Raw genomic sequence first — 19,264 nt, 5'->3', positions numbered from 1 at the left:
TTGGATAAGTGGTCAGCTTGTAGGTGGTCAGCTTGTATGATCAAGTAGTACTATGCTGAAAATAAAAGGTTGGATTACTTTACATTCTTTAAAGGACTTTTCGCAAACCTTTCTTAACTATTCTATAACTTACTTGCAATTAACTTCTTGCTTCATAGACTTGGGGCTCTTGTATGTTTCCTCTAGTTTCAGGAAAGATAAGCTTAGACCAAAAGGCACACACAATCCTATCACCTTACATCAGGTACAAAACTAAATTCAAAATCTAAAATATAGCACAGAATATTATACTCATGAAATCAGAAACAAAAGTTCTTCCCTCGAAAACTGAGATACTAAAATCAGAAATGTCCAAGGTCTCTTCCTTGCATTGTCTTCAGCTAGTTTAGAGTTCCAAAAATTATTGTTGACCTTTCTTGCGAAGGGCGCCTTTAACAAAAAATGAAAGTACTTAGCTTTCTATCACTTTGTCTTTCAGGGTCTTCATTCCGGTTGCCAAAGAAGAAGCGCCTTGAAGAGGAGCTGAGTAGAAGTCCTGCCGGTATTGAAAAGCCTTCAGGTAGGTTCCAACTCCAGACGCGACCTTCTCCGGTGGAAGTCAGAAGGCAAAGCGCCTTCCAGAAGACTGGGTGCGGTTTAAGTACTGGACCGCACCCAGCCCCTCCCGGTTACGCACTTAGAACGTGCGCGAAGACGAGGTCTTCAGATCCCTTCTGGACGCGCACCAAAAGGCGCGTGTGAGGGATGCGCGGAGAGAACAACAAAACCTTCTTAGAGCTAAGGCTCGGTTTTCAACAGCGCCAAGTCCCAATTCCTGAAATATAACAGATTAGACCACAGAAACCTGCGCAAGGCACAGTGAAAGCATGAAAGTTGAAAATACAATAAGATATAAGGCAAGAATAACAAGTTTAAACGCACCCAAACACACTGACTTTGAAGCGTGCGGGGCGCACGGGACAGGGGCGGGTTTCAAAAAGGGAAATGCTACACGTGCCTAAAGGGTATGTGTACTATATGAAGGGGGTCGTGGAAAAGGGGGTCGAGGAATCATGACAGTACTCCCTCCTCAAGATCCCCCCAAGAACAGTGGAAATGGGTTTTGGCTTATCTGGGTATCTAAAATGAAAGATTCGGACCAATCTAGGACCATTCTTAAGATGTTCTAGGGGTTCCCATGATCTTTCCTCAGGACCATAACCTTTCCAGTCTATGAGGTAAAACAGCCTTCCCCTAACTCTTTTAGAATCCAAAATTGACTTCACTTCAAACTCTGGATTGCCTTCAACAATGATAGAAGGCGGAGATCTAGAAATACGAGTTTGGGGATGGAAAGGTTTAATTAGAGAGACATGGAAAACAGGATGTATTAAGTACTTGCGAGGAAGAGTCAATTTCACACAAACCGGGTTTATTACTTTTTCAATGGAAAAGGGGCCAATAAACTTTGGATTAAATTTCCTGTTCCCTTTTAATTTCAAATTTTTTGTACTCAACCATACTTTATCCCCTACTCCATACTGAGGTTGTTCAGATCGATGTTTATCCTTGGCTTCTTTTTGGGATTCTTTTGCTTTGGCCAAGTTGAATTTAGCTTCCTCTTGAATGGTAAACACTTTGGATACATAGTCAGAAACTGCAGGTACGGAATCATTGATGTTGTTAAAATTTTCGGGAATGCTTTTTGGATGAAAACCAAAATTACAGAAGAAGGGGGACATTTTGATGGAAGAATGTTCGGAATTGTTGTAGGCGAACTCCAAAGGACTTAAAAGATCGGACCATTCTTCGGAAACATTAGGCAACATACAACGAAGATATTGTTCTATAGTTTGATTAGTTCTTTCAGTTAAACCATCAGTTTGGGGATGATAACTAGATGATAAACGAACTTCCATATGTAACAAAGAACTCAGCTTTTGCCAAACCTTAGAAACAAATTGGGACCCCCTGTCCGAAATTACAACCGAAGGAATTCCGTGTAGTCTTATCACATGGGTCATGATTAAGTGAGCAAGCTCCAATGCAGTAGGAAACTTTTTTAAAAGAATAAAATGGGCCATTTGGGTGAACTGGTCTACAACTGTCAAAATTGTATTGAATCCCTTCTTGGTTTCAGGTAGTTCGACTATAAAATCCAATGATATAGTATGCCAGGGTTGAGGAGGAATTGGTAAAGGCATTAACAAACCACTAGGAGCCTGATGAGAAGATTTGTGTTGAATACAAATGCTACAAGTTTCTACAAATTGCTGAATGTCTTTAGACATAGAAGGCCACCAAAACTTCCTTTTAATAAGTTCCATAGTTTTCAAGATACTCGGGTGGGCTGACAAAACAGTATCATGATGAAGATGAATAACGGATTTTCGAATCTTTTCATTTGGAACGAAAATCAAATCATGGACCATCATCAAATTGTCTTTCTCAAATAGAAAAGGATGATCTCTTTTCAAATGCTCTAATTCCTTTTCTTTCAGAGCTTCTTTGATGTCATTAATGATGTCACTAACAGATAAACTTCCCTGAAAACAAGAAGTTGGGATTACAGGATGAACAATTTCAGGTTGATCTGGAACCTTATCTCCAAGTCTAGATAAAGCATCGCTTTTAAGTTCTCTTTTCCCGGACGATAGGTGATTACAAAATTGTAGTCATTGAAGAACATAGACCAACGTAATTGTCTAGCAGATAGAGCCTTTACAGATCTTAAAGCTTGGAGATTTCTGTGGTCAGTATAAATCGTTACAGGATGACGAGCTCCTAATAGGTAGTGACGCCATTCTTCAAACACTGCTTTTATTGCTAATAACTCCTTATCAGCAATCGCATAATTTTGTTCAGCTTCTGATAATTTTCTTGAAAAGTAAGCTATAGGGTGCATTTGGCCGGAATCAGAATTTCGTTGTGAAAGAATTCCTCCCAATGCAAATTGAGAGGCATCAGCTTCCACAATAAAGGGTTGACTGGGGTCAGGATGACATAAAATTGGAGCCATAGTAAACCTCTTCTTTAGGTTCTGGAAGGCTTCTTCAGCGACGGGGGACCATAAAAATTTGACTCCTTTTCTCAACAACTTGGTAATGGGTGTTATAATTTGAGAAAAGTTCTGAATAAATCTGCGGTAAAAATGTGCAAACCCTAGAAAACTTTGGATTTGTTTCACAGAAGTGGGACTCGGCCAAGTTGTTACTGCTTCTACTTTTTTAGGGTCCATTTCTATTCCCTCTGGGCTAATAATATAGCCCAGAAAGTCCACTTTGGAAACATGAAACAGACTCTTTTCCAATTTTACAAAGAGTGAGTTTGAAAGTAGTTTTTGAAGAATGGCGCGAACCTGTTGAACATGTTCTTCCTCGGAATCAGAATAAATGAGAATATCATCTATGTAGACTACACAACAGATGTCAATGAACTCATGTAAAACCTCAGTTATAAAAAACTGGAAGGCGGCAGGAGCGTTACATAGACCAAACGGCATCACTTGGTATTCGAAGAGACCGAATTTTGTACGGAATGCTGTCTTCCATTCGTCTCCTTTCCTTACCCTAACTAAATGGTAAGCTCCTCGTAAATCCAGTTTCGTATAAATCTTAGCCTTCTTTATTTGGTCTAAAAGTGTAGGAATCAAAGGTAAGGGGTACCTGTTCTTAATGGTCACATTGTTTAAAGCTCTATAATCAATACACGAGCGCAACTCCCCTCCCTTCTTTGGAATGAAAAAAAGAGCTGATGAAACTGGAGACTATCAGCCTGATTCATGTACGGGCTGTTTTGCGTGGCCCTAATAGCGATTCATAGCGACTCGCTATTGAGGACACGCAAAACGGCATTCATGTACATTACGGGAAAAAAATAGCGACTCGCACGCGGGCGCTAAATCCGTTAGCGACTAACTCAAATCGCAGAAAAATCGCTATTCCCGGCTACCTGCGTCGGGAATGCGAGTCGCAATCTCGTGCGATCGGGAATGCGACTCGCAATCTCGTGCGATCGGGAAAACGGGAAGTCGCTTTTCGAGCACAGTGATGACATCACAACCAGGAAGCAGGCAGTTCCCACCCCCAAACACCACAGTGAGGCAAACCTTCGAGGGAGCAAGTCGGAAAGCAGCAGCTAAACTAGTGATAGCGACTTCACTAACGACTTTACTAGCGACCTAACTGCTGCCATGTCTGAGGAACCTGTTCCTGGCCCCAGCAACAGCGCAGGGCGTAAGAGGAAGCTGAAGTTCTCAGAGCAGGAGCTCGAGAACCTGATAGAAGGGGTGGTGGCCAACCACGACAGACTCTTCGGGATCAACTCCAGGAAGGTCCCAGAGCAAGACAAACGGAGGATCTGGCTGGGAATAGCCTCCAGCGTGAACTCCGTGGGTGTGGCCGATAGGTCATTGGAGGAGCTCAAGAAGCGATGGTATGACCTCCGAGGTCGTGCCAAGGAGAGGGTGGCGGAGCGCCTTAGAGAGGCATCGGGCACTGGATGTGGCGGACCGACAGTCCCTCCCAACACACCCTTGGAGGACCAGGTCGAGAACACCCTTGAGAGGGAGGCGTGCGTTGGCGTCACACCTCTGGACTCCTCCCGCCCCACCCAAGACACCCAAGGTAAGTGGCATGCGACTGCGACCCTGTCCCCTATGACCGTCCCTGACCAAATAGGCTCACTTATTGGCCCTTAGTCATGCCTTTGTTGCGCATCAGGGAATGCCCTGAAGAATTGTGGGAGATGTAGTATGTCCACAATGTAGTAGTACCACAATGCAGCCAGACAGGTTCCAAAGTACGCAAATCCACAGCCATCCAGGGAATGTCACCCAGCATGCATGTAACATCAGCACGTCTGGCAGTCACATGCAACTAATGAGTATCCACTTACCCTCACAGGTGGCGCAGAAAGCAGTGACAGCGAGAGGCTGCAGATAGATGAGGAGGCCCAGGAGGAGGATTCACAACCGGAAACCCAGGCACCAGCCCCTGCCGCTGCAACAACACCAGCAGCCAGGCCCCCCACCATTGTGGCCCCTGCATCTGCCGTCCCACCCGCAGCCAAAGCCAGGCCCCCCACCGTTGTGGCCTCTGCATCTGCCATCCCACCCGCAGCCAAAGCCAGGCCCCCCACCGTTGTGGCCTCTGCATCTGCCATCCCACCCGCAGCCAACGCCAGGCCCCCCACCGTTGTGGCCTCTGCATCTGCCATTCCACCCGCAGCCAGAGCCAGGCACCCCACTAATGTGCCTCCAGTCCCTGCCGCACCAGCAACGCCTGCTGTGACACCACCTGCAGCTGGTGCTACGTCATCTGGGCCTGCGACAGCGGCAACACAGCGGCCAGCCACTGTGACAGGCCAGCAGAGCAGGCGTGGGAGTTCTCACCGTCACACCACAGCTCCAATCAGCAGGAGGGGCAATGGACAGCGCCATGCCTGTTTGAGCGTAGAGAGGCGCATGCTCAGGATCCATCAGCGCCAGTCACAGCAGCAAGGTGCCATACAGCTCCAGCTGCACAAAATTGGGCGCAATGTGGCGGGAGTGGGAGACCGCATGGACCGCATGACGGCGGCCATGGGCCGCATGACTTCAGCCATGGAGGCAAACACTGCTGCGATGAGCAAGCAGCGCAGGGCAGCAAGCCGGCGCCACCACCAGCTCATGAGCCGGCTGGCCTCCTACAGCCGGTCAAATTATGTGGCTGCAAATGCCACCTCCCAGTTGTCACGCCGGTCACTCACACAGCAGCACCAACTAGTTCAGTGCTGTGAGGACATCACCAGGGTCCTGGAGCACCTAACCACCGCGGTGACGGCACTACACCCTCCAGCTCTACCTGCCACTGTAGGGGGTGACGATGGCAGTGAGGGGGCTTCAAGCGTCAGCAGCCAATCTGCAACACTAGTCCCGCCACTTAGGCGCAGCACCAGGGCAACGCCTGGTACAGGTGCCCCGGAGGAGGATGAGCCTCAGAGGCGGCTGGGCATAACGCGCAGGAGGCGCACTTGACTCTGTCCGAAAAACACTGGCACAGGCTGACTATAAGCCTGCCATGTACTTGCACACTGCAGTATGAAGGAATACTGTTGGTTGTAAATAGTTGTACTGATTACCTTTTTCTTGTGAATGAAACAAATATATTTATTTTGCTGCACACATTAGCCTTGTGTGATCATTACATTTTGCATGCAATTGTGTTATGTGGGGTGGGGGTAGAGGGTGGGCTAGAAATTGTTCGCTGTGATGTGGTTGCGACGTCTGTGGCCTTCAGCTGGGTTCTCCCCGCGTGCATGGTGCGCATGTGCTGGTGGCCGGTCGTCCCCTTCTGATTCACTGCCTGAGATCTCAACAGGTATCCGGCGCTTGGTTGCAATGTTATGAAGCATTGCACAGACAGCCACAATGCGGCAGCAGGCAGCAGGACTGTAATACATGGCCCCACCTGTCTTGTGCAGTATACGGAACCTGCTCTTGAGCAGGCCAAATGTCCTTTCTATACAGTTCCTTGTCCGGATGTGCGCAACATTGTAGCGCCGTTGCTGAGGTGTGGCAGGGTTGAGGTAAGGGGTCAGGAGGTATTCCCGTAGGGCGTAGCCACTGTCACCTGAATGAGAGGAGCAGATGTTGATTGCCTGTGCAGCGCAGTGACTTCATTGCAATGTGACATTGTCGACAAAGTGTACTTACCAAGTAGGTGTCCTTCCCCAAACTCTCCCCTGAGCAGTCGTGTGTGGAGTCCGCTGTGCCTGAAGATAAAGGAGTCATGGGTACTCCCTGGGTACTGGGCGACAATGTCAGTGATGATGGTCTTGGCATTGCAGACCATCTGTATGTTGAGGGAGTGGTAGGACTTCCTGTTGCGGTACATATACTCCGTGGCAGCTGGTGGGCAGATGGCGACGTGGGTACAGTCTATGCAGCCGAGGACATGGGGAAAATGGGCTACATTGTAAAATTGAAGTTTTGTCAGGTCCAATTCCTGTTGGCTCGTGGGAAATGTGATGTGGCGGTGGAGCTGGGTGAGCATGGCGTCAACGAAAGTGTGGAGGCAGCGTGACATGGTGGGCTGGGATATCCCCCCAGCAGCCGCTACTATGCCCTGGAAACTGCCGGAGGCCAGGAGGTGCAGGCTGCACAATACCTGCACATGTGTAGGCACCGAATTGTTCCGCCTTGTTGAGTGCTGCATGAGGGGGTCAAGTTCATGTATCAGCCAGATGATCATTTCCCCATTCAGCCTGTATTTAGCATATATCTGTTCTCTGGTTTGGCCCAGCAAGGTGACCCGCTGCCGGTAAATCCTTTCCTGCCTCATGCGTCTCCTCCGTGCTGCTCGCTGTAGCCTTCGCCGCCTCACCACCATGTACATTCCTGGCATTGTGGAACACCTAATGCTGCTGCTGAATGTCCTTATGTGTGATTGGTCAGGCCTGGACCTGTTGGTGATTGGCCAACTGTTTTTCAAATTTTTCTTAATCATGGCTTTTATGGTTACCACCTGCTTTGAGTTGTCCTTAATTTGCGCCGCGCAAAATTGCGATTTTGGGGTTTTCCGCTATTGTATATTTTTCATGAATGCCGATTGAGAATATATTGCGTTTCGCTATTCATTTCGCAGATTCCGTGGTTGGTCGCTATTTCCGTATCGCTAATGCTCGACTACCGGGACTCTGCGACTATTATAGCGTAATCGCTATTATAATCGCTATTCTGTGTTTGCGAATTCGCTATTTTGTTCTTGAATGCCGATTCCGTATTTTGCACCCACAATTGCATTTTCGCAGCCATTGCGGGCGCTATTTCGCTTCATGAATCAGGCTGTTAGAGTGTCTAATGAAGCCGTTAGCAAGATACTCATCTAGATATTCTCTCAGATGAACATTTTCTGCCTCCGTAAGAGCATAAATTCGACTGCAAGGCAAGGTTGCTCCAGGCATTAAATCAATCCTACAGTCGAAATCTCTATGTGGTGGAAGGGTGTTGGCTTTTTTTTTTGTCAAATACGTCAGATAGGTCATTATATACCGATGGAACCCCTTCCAAGATTAGTATATTGGGTGATTCCATTCCAAAGTCAAAACCTTGAATCACATCCTTAGATCTCTTAATAAGGAAGCAATGATCTGTGCAAGTAGAAGATTGAAAAGTAATTGACTTGGTTACCCAATCTATGATCGGGTTATGTTTTACCAACCAAGGTATTCCTAAAATCATTTTAAATTGTGGGGCATCAATAATGTCAAATTGTATCCTTTCACTATGTATAGGAGAACAATCCATTTCCAATATTTCGGTCTGTCTATTTACTGGACCCGAAGTCAATTCTTTGCCATCCACAGCTCTGACGGTTTCTGGATGGTCCTTTAACAAAGACTTAAATCCTAACTGAAGGAAGAAATGAGAGTCTATAAAATTTCCGGTAGCTCCAGAATCTATAATGGCTTCAACCTGTCTAGAGTAAGATTCTGGAAGCAGACCTCGAAGTTCTACTAGAATTGAGAAGTTTCTACAACCGATGGGAGGAAGAGTTGAGGCCAAACTAGAGAACAAACCCGATAAACTGACCTCTCCCTTTACCGAGCTTTCTAGTTTTCCGACTTTTCTTGTGTGATAGCTAAGTCAGATGATTTGGTTTTAAACGTATTTGGTCGTGTGGGACATTCCTTCACAAAGTGTCCTGTCTTTCCACAATACAGGCATTGATTTAATCGTCGTCTCTTTTCTTTCTCCTCCTTTGATAAGGGACCACGGATAGAACCTATTTGCATAGGATCTACAGTATCAGATGTAGAACTAGTTTCTCGGTTAGGTGTAGATCTTTCCTTAAAGAAAACTAACTTATGTTCAGACTTCCCTCGTTCTCCCTTTCTTTCTGAAATACGGTGATTCAATTTAACCACTAAGTCGATGAAAGCACTTATATCTTCGGGAGGATCTAAAATCTGGGTGATCATATCCTTTAATTCGTCCCTCAATCCTCTGTAGAAGATAGAGACTCTTTTGTCGTGAGGCCAACCTGCTTCTAAAACCAAACGGTTAAAGGTAGATATGTAATGTAATAAATCAGATGATCCTTGCTTTAAACCTAAAAGCTCATTATCTGCTGACTGAACAAATAGATGTTTAGCAAACATCTTCTTTAAAGCCCTCTCAAAGTCCTTAAAGTTATGCAAAATCCGATCATCATTTTCCACTAAGGGGACTGACCAAAGGGCTGCGTCTCCACCCATGTAAGATAACATGAATGCAACCCTGGAGGAATCATCAGGAAAGGCTGTAGTCTTTGCTATAAAGTGCAAATGACATTGTTGTAAGAACACTGAGAATTTGTTACAATCCCCATAAAATGTCTCTGGAGGGGCTAAAGGGGTTGGTACCGGAGTCACAACTTGGATTTGCGTCTGAGAACCTGAATTGGAGGAACCCTGGAAAGTGGCTGGTTTCAAGACTGACTTCTGTTGCACAGAGTCTTGGAGAGAGGACAAATCCCTTCGTAAAGCAGCGTTATCCTGTCTAATTGCGTCTAACACTGTGGCCAAATCCTGCAGGGTGATATGATCCATTGCGTCTGGGCGAAATTATCAACGTGGGCTTTGCCTTCTGTCAAGCTATCCACGTCGTCCCTTGCCTTGCCTTGATAGAAGCCCTTTAGGATGACGCAGATGATTTCGCAGAGACGCAAGGGACCAACCTTCCTGATCACTAACTAAAACTTACTGGTTCAAAAAGTTACAGCAAGGATTTAACTAGAAATTAGGGAGGAGGGCCGGTACTGGACGTTGAAGTGTTGAGTTTTGGGGCTTGCTGTCGACCTGCGAAGTAGCAAGTGCAAAAGACTTTACTATTCAGATCCAAAAGATTTCTCCTAGCTATTCTGAGTCTTTTTAACTATTCTAGTCTAGGCACCTAAATTCTGTCCGGATGCTTTGATGTTCCCCTACCTGCGATCAGTAAGATGTTGGCCTTCGTCCAGTATTTCTTTCTAGGTAGTGGTGATGAAGTCGTCAGACGTCCTCTTGGATAAGTGGTCAGCTTGTAGGTGGTCAGCTTGTATGATCAAGTAGTACTATGCTGAAAATAAAAGGTTGGATTACTTTACATTCTTTAAAGGACTTTTCGCAAACCTTTCTTAACTATTCTATAACTTACTTGCAATTAACTTCTTGCTTCATAGACTTGGGGCTCTTGTATGTTTCCTCTAGTTTCAGGAAAGATAAGCTTAGACCAAAAGGCACACAAAATCCTATCACCTTACATCAGGTACAAAACTAAATTCGCAATCTAAAATATAGCACAGAATATTATACTCATGAAATCAGAAACAAAAGTTCTTCCCTCGAAAACTTAGATACTAAAATCAGAAATGTCCAAGGTCTCTTCCTTGCATTGTCTTCAGCTAGTTTAGAGTTCCAAAAATTATTGTTGACCTTTCTTGCGAAGGGCGCCTTTAACAAAAAATGAAAGTACTTAGCTTTCTATCACTTTGTCTTTCAGGGTCTTCATTCCAGTTGCCAAAGAAGAAGCGCCTTGAAGAGGAGCTGAGTAGAAGTCCTGCCGGTATTGAAAAGCCTTCAGGTAGGTTCCAACTCCAGACGCGACCTTCTCCGGTGGAAGTCAGAAGGCAAAGCGCCTTCCAGAAGACTGGGTGCGGTTTAAGTACTGGACCGCACCCAGCCCCTCCCGGTTATGCACTTAGAACGTGCGCGAAGACGAGGTCTTCAGATCCCTTCTGGACGCGCACCAAAAGGCGCGTGTGAGGGATGCGGGGAGAGAACAACAAAACCTTCTTAGAGCTAAGGCTCGGTTTTCAACAGCGCCAAGTCCCAATTCCTGAAATATAACAGATTAGACCACAGAAACCTGCGCAAGGCACAGTGAAAGCATGAAAGTTGAAAATACAATAAGATATAAGGCAAGAATAACAAGTTTAAACGCACCCAAACACACTGACTTTGAAGCGTGCTAGGCGCACGGGACAGGGGCGGGTTTCAAAAACGGAAATGCTACACGTGCCTAAAGGGTATGTGTACTATATGAAGGGGGTCGTGGAAAAGGGGGTCGAGGAATCATGACACGCTGTTATATGATGAGTAGTATTGAAGTCACTGTTTTAAGTGAAATTCAATATATTCTGAGAACAGCAAAAATAAACCATATAACATGTTGTACAAATTATTTTGTATTTTGTATTATCAAATATATATTATTCTACCCTTCTCTTATGCTCACTCAGCTATTTCCACCCTCTATCACTCCTCTTAACTCACCCTAACTGGCCTTTTCTCGCTCTCCCTCACCTCCCTTACCTTATTCCACTTTCCTCACTTATCCTCATTCTCCACTCCTTCACGGCCCTTTCCTTCTCTCCCATCCACCACTTTCCAGCTGTCAGTCACTCTACTTTACTCTCCTTCCCCTTCTTTCCTTTCTTTGTTCCCTCAATAATTCCCCTTCTCTCACTCACCTTACTACACTTCACTCACTCCTTCTCTCACTTCCTCTGTCCTTACACATCCTCACTCCCCTTCCCTCACTCCCTCTCTCTTAGCCTCACTCTCTCAATTCTCTCACTCTATCACTCCTCTTCCATCCCGCTTACTCCCTAAAACTCACCCACACTCCCTTACTTACCTTTCTTTGCTCTCTCACTCAGTCCCTTTCTGCCACTCTTTACTTCACTACCTCTATGTTCTTACTCCTTCACTTCCCTTGTCTCATGCTTACTTGCTTTTATCCTCTCTCTATCTTCCCTTTTTCTTCAACCTCACTGCCCTTCACTCACCCTCCCTCACCCTTGTTCCCTTACTCCGCTTCCCTCAGTTATCCTCATTCATCATCCTTAACTACCCTTCCTTTTTCTCTCCTCACGCACTCACCTTTTCCCAGTTCCTTTGCTTCACTTTTCTTCCCTTTCTTCCCTTCCTTTGCTCTCTCAGTCATTCTCCTTCCCTTACTCACCTTACTGCCCTTTACTCACTCTTTCTCTCACTCCCTCTGTTCTCTCATATTCTCACTTGTCTTCCCTCACTCCCTCTTTGTTACATTCACTCCCATTGTCTCCTTACTATCTTACGACCCTACATTCACCATCACTGACCTTCCATGCCTCATTCTCATTAATCCACCATTATTCACTCCTGCTTCTCTGTCACTCACTCCCCTTTCTTTACTCCCCTTTCTTCCTTTAGTTTTCCTAATGCACATTCCTTTAGTATCTTACTCACCTTCACTTCATTTCTCTCTCCTGCTCTTGTTTACTGTCACTGAATGTATCCATGTCATTATCCTTTCAGTAATTTGCTCTCTCTCTATTTCTTTTTGACCCTTTCTGACCTTCACCATTCCTTTGTTTTTCTTTCTGAGTCCTTCACTTCTACTTTATGTCTTACTAACCTTTTATGACTTTTAATCTCCTACTTTGTCTCTTGTATTGTAAAATATATATTATAAATATTCTAACTTATTTTTTTTCTCTTTTACAGATATTACATTTACTGAAAATATGTAATTAAGTTTATATTACTTATAAGGTAAGTTTGACGGACAAAATTTACTTTCTCAACAATCTTTTCTTTAACCTCACTACTCTTCTCTCATGCTCCCACACCCCTGTTCCCTTATTGCGCTTACCTCACTTTTTCTGAATCCGCACGCTTACTCCCCTTTTCCTCACTCCTCTCAAACTCACCTTCTTTCAGACCTTCTCCTTTACTTTCCTTCCTCTCTCTTCCCTTCCTTCACTCCTTCACTCTTTTTCCTTCCCTTACTCTCCTTACTCCACTACACTAACTCCTTCTCTTACTCCCTCTGTCTTTTTACTTCTACACTCCCCTTCCCTCATTCTCTCTCTGTTAGTCTCATTCTCTCCGTCCCCTTAGTCTCTCACTCCTCTTCTGTCACGCTCACTCCCTATAACTCAGCCATACTCCCACACTCACCTTCTTTCAGACCTTCTCCTTTACTTTCCTTCCTCTCTCTTCCCTTCCTTCGCTCCTTTATTCTTTTCCCTTCCCTTACTCTCCTTACTGCACTTCACTAACTCCTTCTCTTACTCCTTCTATCCTCTTACTTCTACACTCCCCTTCCCTCATTCTCTCTCTGTTAGTCTCATTCTCTCCGTCCTCTTAGTCTCTCACTCCTCTTCTGTCACGCTCACTCCCTATAACTCAGCCATACTCCCACACTCACCTTCTTTCAGACCTTCTCCTTTACTTTCCTTCCTCTTTCTTCCCTTCTTTCGCTCCTTCACTCTTTTTCCTTCCCTTACTCTCCTTACTCCACTTTACTAACTCCTTCTCTTACTCCCTCTGTCCTCTTAGTTCTACACTCCCCTTCCCTCATTCTCTCTCTGTTAGCCTCATTCTCTCCGTCCCCTTAGTCTCTCACTCCTCTTCTGTCACGCTCACTCCCTATAACTCAGCCATACTCCCACACTCATCTTCTTTCAGACCTTCTCCTTTACTTTCCTTCCTCTCTCTTCCCTTCCTTCGCTCCTTCACTGTTTTCCCTTCCCTTACTCTCCTTACTCCACTTCACTAACTCCTTCTCTTACTCCCCCTGTCCTCTTACTTCTACACTCCCCTTCCCTCATTCTCTCTCTGTTAGCCTCATTCTCTCCGTCCTCTTAGTCTCTCACTCCTCTTCTGTCATGCTCACTCCCTATAACTCAGCCATACTCCCAAACTCACCTTCTTTCAGACCTTCTCCTTTACGTTCCTTCCTCTCTCTTCCCTTCTTTCCCTCCTTCACTCTTTTCCTTCCCTTACTCTCCTTACTCTACTTTACTAACTCCTTCTCTTACTCCCTCTGTCCTCTTAGTTCTACACTCCCCTTCCCTCATTCTCTCTCTGTTAGCTTCATTCTCTCCGTCCCCTTAGTCTCTCACTTCTCTTCTGTCACGCTCACTCCCTATAACTCAGCCATACTGCCACACTCACCTTCTTTCAGACCTTCTCCTTTACTTTCCTTCCTCTCTCTTCCCTTCCTTCGCTCCTTTACTCTTTTCCCTTCCCTTACTCTCCTTACTCCACTTCACTAACTCCTTCTCTTACTCCTTCTGTCCTCTTACTTCTACACTCCCCTTCCCTCATTCTCTCTCTGTTAGTCTAATTCTCTCCGTCCTCTTAGTCTCTCACTCCTCTTCTGTCACGCTCACTCCCTATAACTCAGCCATACTCCCACACTTACCTTCTTTCAGACCTTCTCCTTTACTTTCCTTCCTCTCTCTTCCCTTCCTTCGCTTCTTCACTCTTTTCCTTTCCCTTACTCTCCTTGGTCCACTTCACTAACTCCTTCTCTTACTCCCTCTGTCCTCTTACTTCTACACTCCCCTTCCCTCATTCTCTCTCTGTTAGCCTCATTCTCTCCATCCCCTTAGTCTCTCACTCCTCTTCTGTCACACTCACTCTGTATAACTCAGCCATACTCCCACACTCACCTTCTTTCAGACCTTCTCCTTTACTTTCCTTCCTCTCTCTTCCCTTCCTTCGCTCCTTCACTCTTTTTCCTTCCCATACTCTCCTTACTCCACTTCACTAACTCCTTCTCTTACTCCATCTGTCCTCTTACTTCTACGCTCCCCTTCCCTCATTCTCTCTCTGTTAGCCTTATTCTCTCCGTCCCTTAGTCCCTCACTCCTCTTCTGTCACGCTCACTCCCTATAACTCAGCCATACTCCCACACTCACCTTCTTTCAGACCTTCTCCATTAATTTCCTTTCTCTCTCTTCCCTTCCTTCACTCCTTTACTCTTTTTCCTTCCCTTACTCTCCTTACTCCAATACACTAACTCCTCCTCTTACTCCCTCTGTCCTCTTACTTCTACGCTCCCCTTCCCTCATTCTCTCTCTGTTAGCCTTATTCTCTCCGACCCCTTAGTCTCTCACTCCTCTTCTGTCACGCTCATACCCTATAACTCAGCCATACCCCCACACTCATCTTTTTTCAGACCTTCTCCTTTACTTTCCTTCCTCTCTCTTCCCTTCCTTCATTCCTTCACTCTTTTCCCTTCCCTTACTCTCCTTACTCCACTTCACTAACTCCTTCTCTTACTCCCTCTGTCCTCTTACTTCTACACTCCCCTTCCCTCATTCTCTCTCTGTCAGCCTTATTCTCTCCGTCCCCTTAGTCTCTCTCTCCTCTTCTGTCACGCTCACTCCCTATAACTCAGCCATACTCCCACACTCACCTTCTTTCAAACCTTCTCCTTTACTTTCCTTCCTGTCTCTTCCCTTCTTTCGCTCCTTCACTCTTTTCCCTTCCCTTACTCTCCTTACTCCACTTCACTAAATCCTTCTCTTACTCCCTCTGTCCTCTTAGTTCTACACTTCCCATTCCTCATTCTCTCTCTGTTAGCCTCATTCTTTCCGTCCCCTTAGTCTCTCACTCCTCTTCTGTCACGCTCACTCCCTATAACTCAGTCATACTCCCACACTCACCTTCTTTCAGTCCTTCTCCTTTACTTTCCTTCCTCTCTCTTCCCATCCTTTGCTCCTTCACTCTTTTCCCTTCCCTTACTCTCCTTACTCCACTTCAGTAACTCCTTCTCTCAATCCCTCTGTCCTCTAACTTACTCACTCCCCTTCCCTCACTCTCTCTCTGTTACCCCTATTCTCTCCGTCCTCTTAGTCTCTCACTCCTCTTCTGTTACGCTTACTCCCTATAACTCAGCCACACTCTCTCACTTATCTTTCTTTCCTCCCTCACTCAGTCCTCTACTGTCACTTTTTCCTTCACTTCCTCTGTCTCCTCACTCCCTTACTCCCCTTGTCTAACGCTCACTTGCCTTTATCCACTCATTATCACCACTCTTTCCTCAACATCACTGCTCTTCTCTTACCCTTCCACACCCCCGTTCCCTTACTCCGTTTTCTTCACTTATCCTCATTCCCCTTGTTCACTCACCTTCTCCTCACTCACCTCCCACACTCACCTTCTTTCAGTCCCCCTAGTTCACTTCCCTTCCCCTCTCGTCCCTTTCTTTGCTCCCTCACTCATTTTCCTTTCCTCTCTCACTGCACTCCACTTCACTCACTCCTTTTGAATTTGTAAAGAATACAGCTCTTTTTGGAGAATTGGAGGTAGTTCTAAAAAGAACTGTTTTTTTTCTCCTTTTTTAGGTTTTTTTTCTGAACAAAAACAAAAACAGGGAATGCCAAACTGCTCAACAGGAGCAAAAAAAGGGGAAAAAATAGGGCTGGGTACGACAGCGGTGGTCTTCCCTTCTCTGTACAATGTTCATGATACTCTGTTCTCCGTAGCAAAGCATTTCATCACATTGCTTACACTTGATAGTGATATTATTGAAAATCGGCTGAATGTTAGGGATCAGCTGCTCAGGTCTTCCTCTCACGAATGATGTTGTTGCTCCTTCAGTGGATGTTGAGGCGCCATCTCTTGGGGATTACGTGCCAGGTCCCTGACACTCTCCCGGGCATAGTTCTGGGGGTGCCTCCTCTGAACATGCCTGATCATTGTGGAATTGCCAAAACTGTACTTTCTTCTAGGGTCACCCCGTGAAAGAACTGTTTGGCAAATTTTACACTCCACCTTTGGAGCATTAACCTTTTTTTCACCTGGTGGTATGGTAAATAAATTTCCATATAAAGTGCTCCTTCACCTTGGGCTGAGGAGGCTCCTCCTGGATGAACTCATCAGAGTCCTCACTGCTGCTGGGTGGTCTGGCAGCCATTCTTTCCACTAAATTGAAGAACAGAAGGGAACAGGTCTTGCTGTCTCCAAAGTGAAAGAGGTAGTGAAGGAAATGGGTGGGGGTTTCATTAGTTGTAAAAAAAAAATGTAAAGAACCAATGAAAAGTGTTATTTTAAGGTCACATGACTTGACGCGCTTACGCTGCGCACACCGGAGCGCTTCCGGGGGCGCTTACGCAGCACGAACGTAGGCGCTTCCGGGGGCGCTTACGCGGCGCATCTAAATGACGTTTTGCTACCTTTTCGGAAATACGTTTAAAGTTAAAATACGGGTATTTAAAATCAAAAATATTAGTTTTATAAGTATACCACTAAATGTCTTGCATTATTTTTTACTTTAAATACAAACTTTTTTTTTTCTCGCACACGGGAATAGAGCTCTCGCTGCGCTCTCGGGTGAGCTTACCGGTGCGCGCACCCTGAGCGCTCCGAGACAAAATGATAAAAAAAAACCTACATGAAAAATACATTGAAAAATGTATTTTTGAAAAAAAAAAAAATAATTAATAGTTATAAAAAACAGCTACTAAAAAAAATAATAATTCACTTTAAAAATCGTAGGTTACAAAGTCGATATACAAAGGAATTAGCTTTTAAAAAACCTATGAAATTCACTGAAAAAACCATAGGTTTCACAATCGTTATAGTTGGGAATTAGCATTTAAAAAACCTTTGAAATTCACTAAAAAAAACATAGGTTTCACACTCGTTATAGTTAGGAATTAGCATTTAAAAAACCTTTGAAATTCACTGAAAAAAGCATAGGTTTCACACCAGTTATAGTTAGCTGAACATTTTACTCATACAAAACCATTGAAATTCCCACGTTATAGTCAGTTGGACTCACTATAACTCGCGCGCCCGCAATCCACTGCTGATGATGTCACATATTACATCATTCATGACATGGTCAGTGACATCACTGATGACATCTCAAATGACATCACTGATGACATCACTGATGACATCTCAAATGACATCACTGATGACATCACTGATGACATCATCCAGTGTCTGTGTTTCCGTAAAGTTTAAATATGTTTTACACATTGAAGAATGAGTGGATGTATAAGTGTCTGGATGAAGGATTTAGTAGGTGTGTGACTGACTGTATGAGCGAGTGATTACATTTGTCTTACTGAATGCATGGGCTAGTGACTAAACTGTATGATGTGTGCATCATTATGTCTGTTGTTGTGTAAGCTGCTGCATGTGTTGATCAGTAGCTATATGAGTGGCTATATGAGTTATTGATTGGTTGCCCAAGTATTTGTAAGTGAGGCTGCATGTGTGTGTGGGTGGCTAGGAGGTGTGTGACTCTGTGCATACATGTGTGAGCAGTTGATTGACTTGGTGTATGGGTTCAAGAGTGCATGTGAAAACAACTGTATGGGCGGTTGACTGTGTGCATGGGTGTGTGGGTGAGTGAATGGATATCTCAGTGCTACATGTGCAAGTAAGTACATATGTAAAATACAGTGCATGTGAGAGTTGGCATATATAAATGACTATACATGAGAGCCTGTGATTGCATACGTGACTGTATCTATCAATGTGTACTTGCATCAGTGATTGTAAAAGAGAGTAAGTATGTGTTAGTCTATTTTTGAATAAGTAAGGTTTTGTGTGTATAACTGTATAGATGAGAAAATGGGAGGGTGATTGATTCTTTGCATGACTGACTAGGTGTGTGAGTATCTCCATGGATGAGTGCCAGTGTGTTAGTGTCTGTATAGGTGTATGTGTGCATATGATAGTGTTGTATTGATGAGTGTTTGTATGTATGAGGGATTGTATGTGTGAATGAGTGAATGTGTGTGTAGACCTAGGAATCAGTATGTAGTCACTGGTATTGGTGTGTCAATGGTTTCAGCAATGGTAGTTTGTATTTAACACTGGGTGTATCAAAGGTTAGATTAGAGTGTGAGGAGGTGCATCGTATTATCACATGGATGATGTCATCTGTGATGTCATCAGTGATGTCATTTGAGATGTCATCAGTGATGTCATCAGTGATGTCATTTGAGATGTCATCAGTGATGTCATCAGTGATGTCACTGACCATGTCATGAATGATGTAATATGTGAAATCCTCAGCAGTGGATTGCGGGCGCGCGAGTTATAGTGAGTCCAACTAACTATGACGTGGGAATTTCAATGGTTTTGTATGAGTAAAATGTTCAGCTAACTATAACTGGTGTGAAACCTATGCTTTTTTCAGTGGAAAAAAATATATATATATATATATATATGCTACACACCAGAAAGAAATTGATTCGTCCTCGCGGGGGGGTTTAAATCCAAGTCGGATTTATTTCGCACAGAAAATCAAAGAACAGACGCGTTTCGGAGGTACGCCTTCGTCAGTATCAGCTTATACAGTATATATCCATAGAAAATAGCTTTGGTGCCATTTGACAAACATTCCCCTAAAAAATGGTTCATTGACCTGAGTTCCTACCTGGAAAGTTTCAGGGTAATCCATCAAGTGGTGCCGGAGTCCCAAAACATGTTTTCCCAATTAAATTTGCCATAGGAACTTTAGACAACGCTACAGCCAAATGGCCTA

This window comes from Lissotriton helveticus, chromosome 2_1, assembly GCF_964261635.1.
Source record: "Lissotriton helveticus chromosome 2_1, aLisHel1.1, whole genome shotgun sequence".
In the NCBI taxonomy this organism is placed as follows: Eukaryota; Metazoa; Chordata; class Amphibia; order Caudata; family Salamandridae; genus Lissotriton; species Lissotriton helveticus.
The sequence above is the reverse complement of the archived record's forward strand: the minus strand, read 5'-3'. Positions refer to the sequence as shown.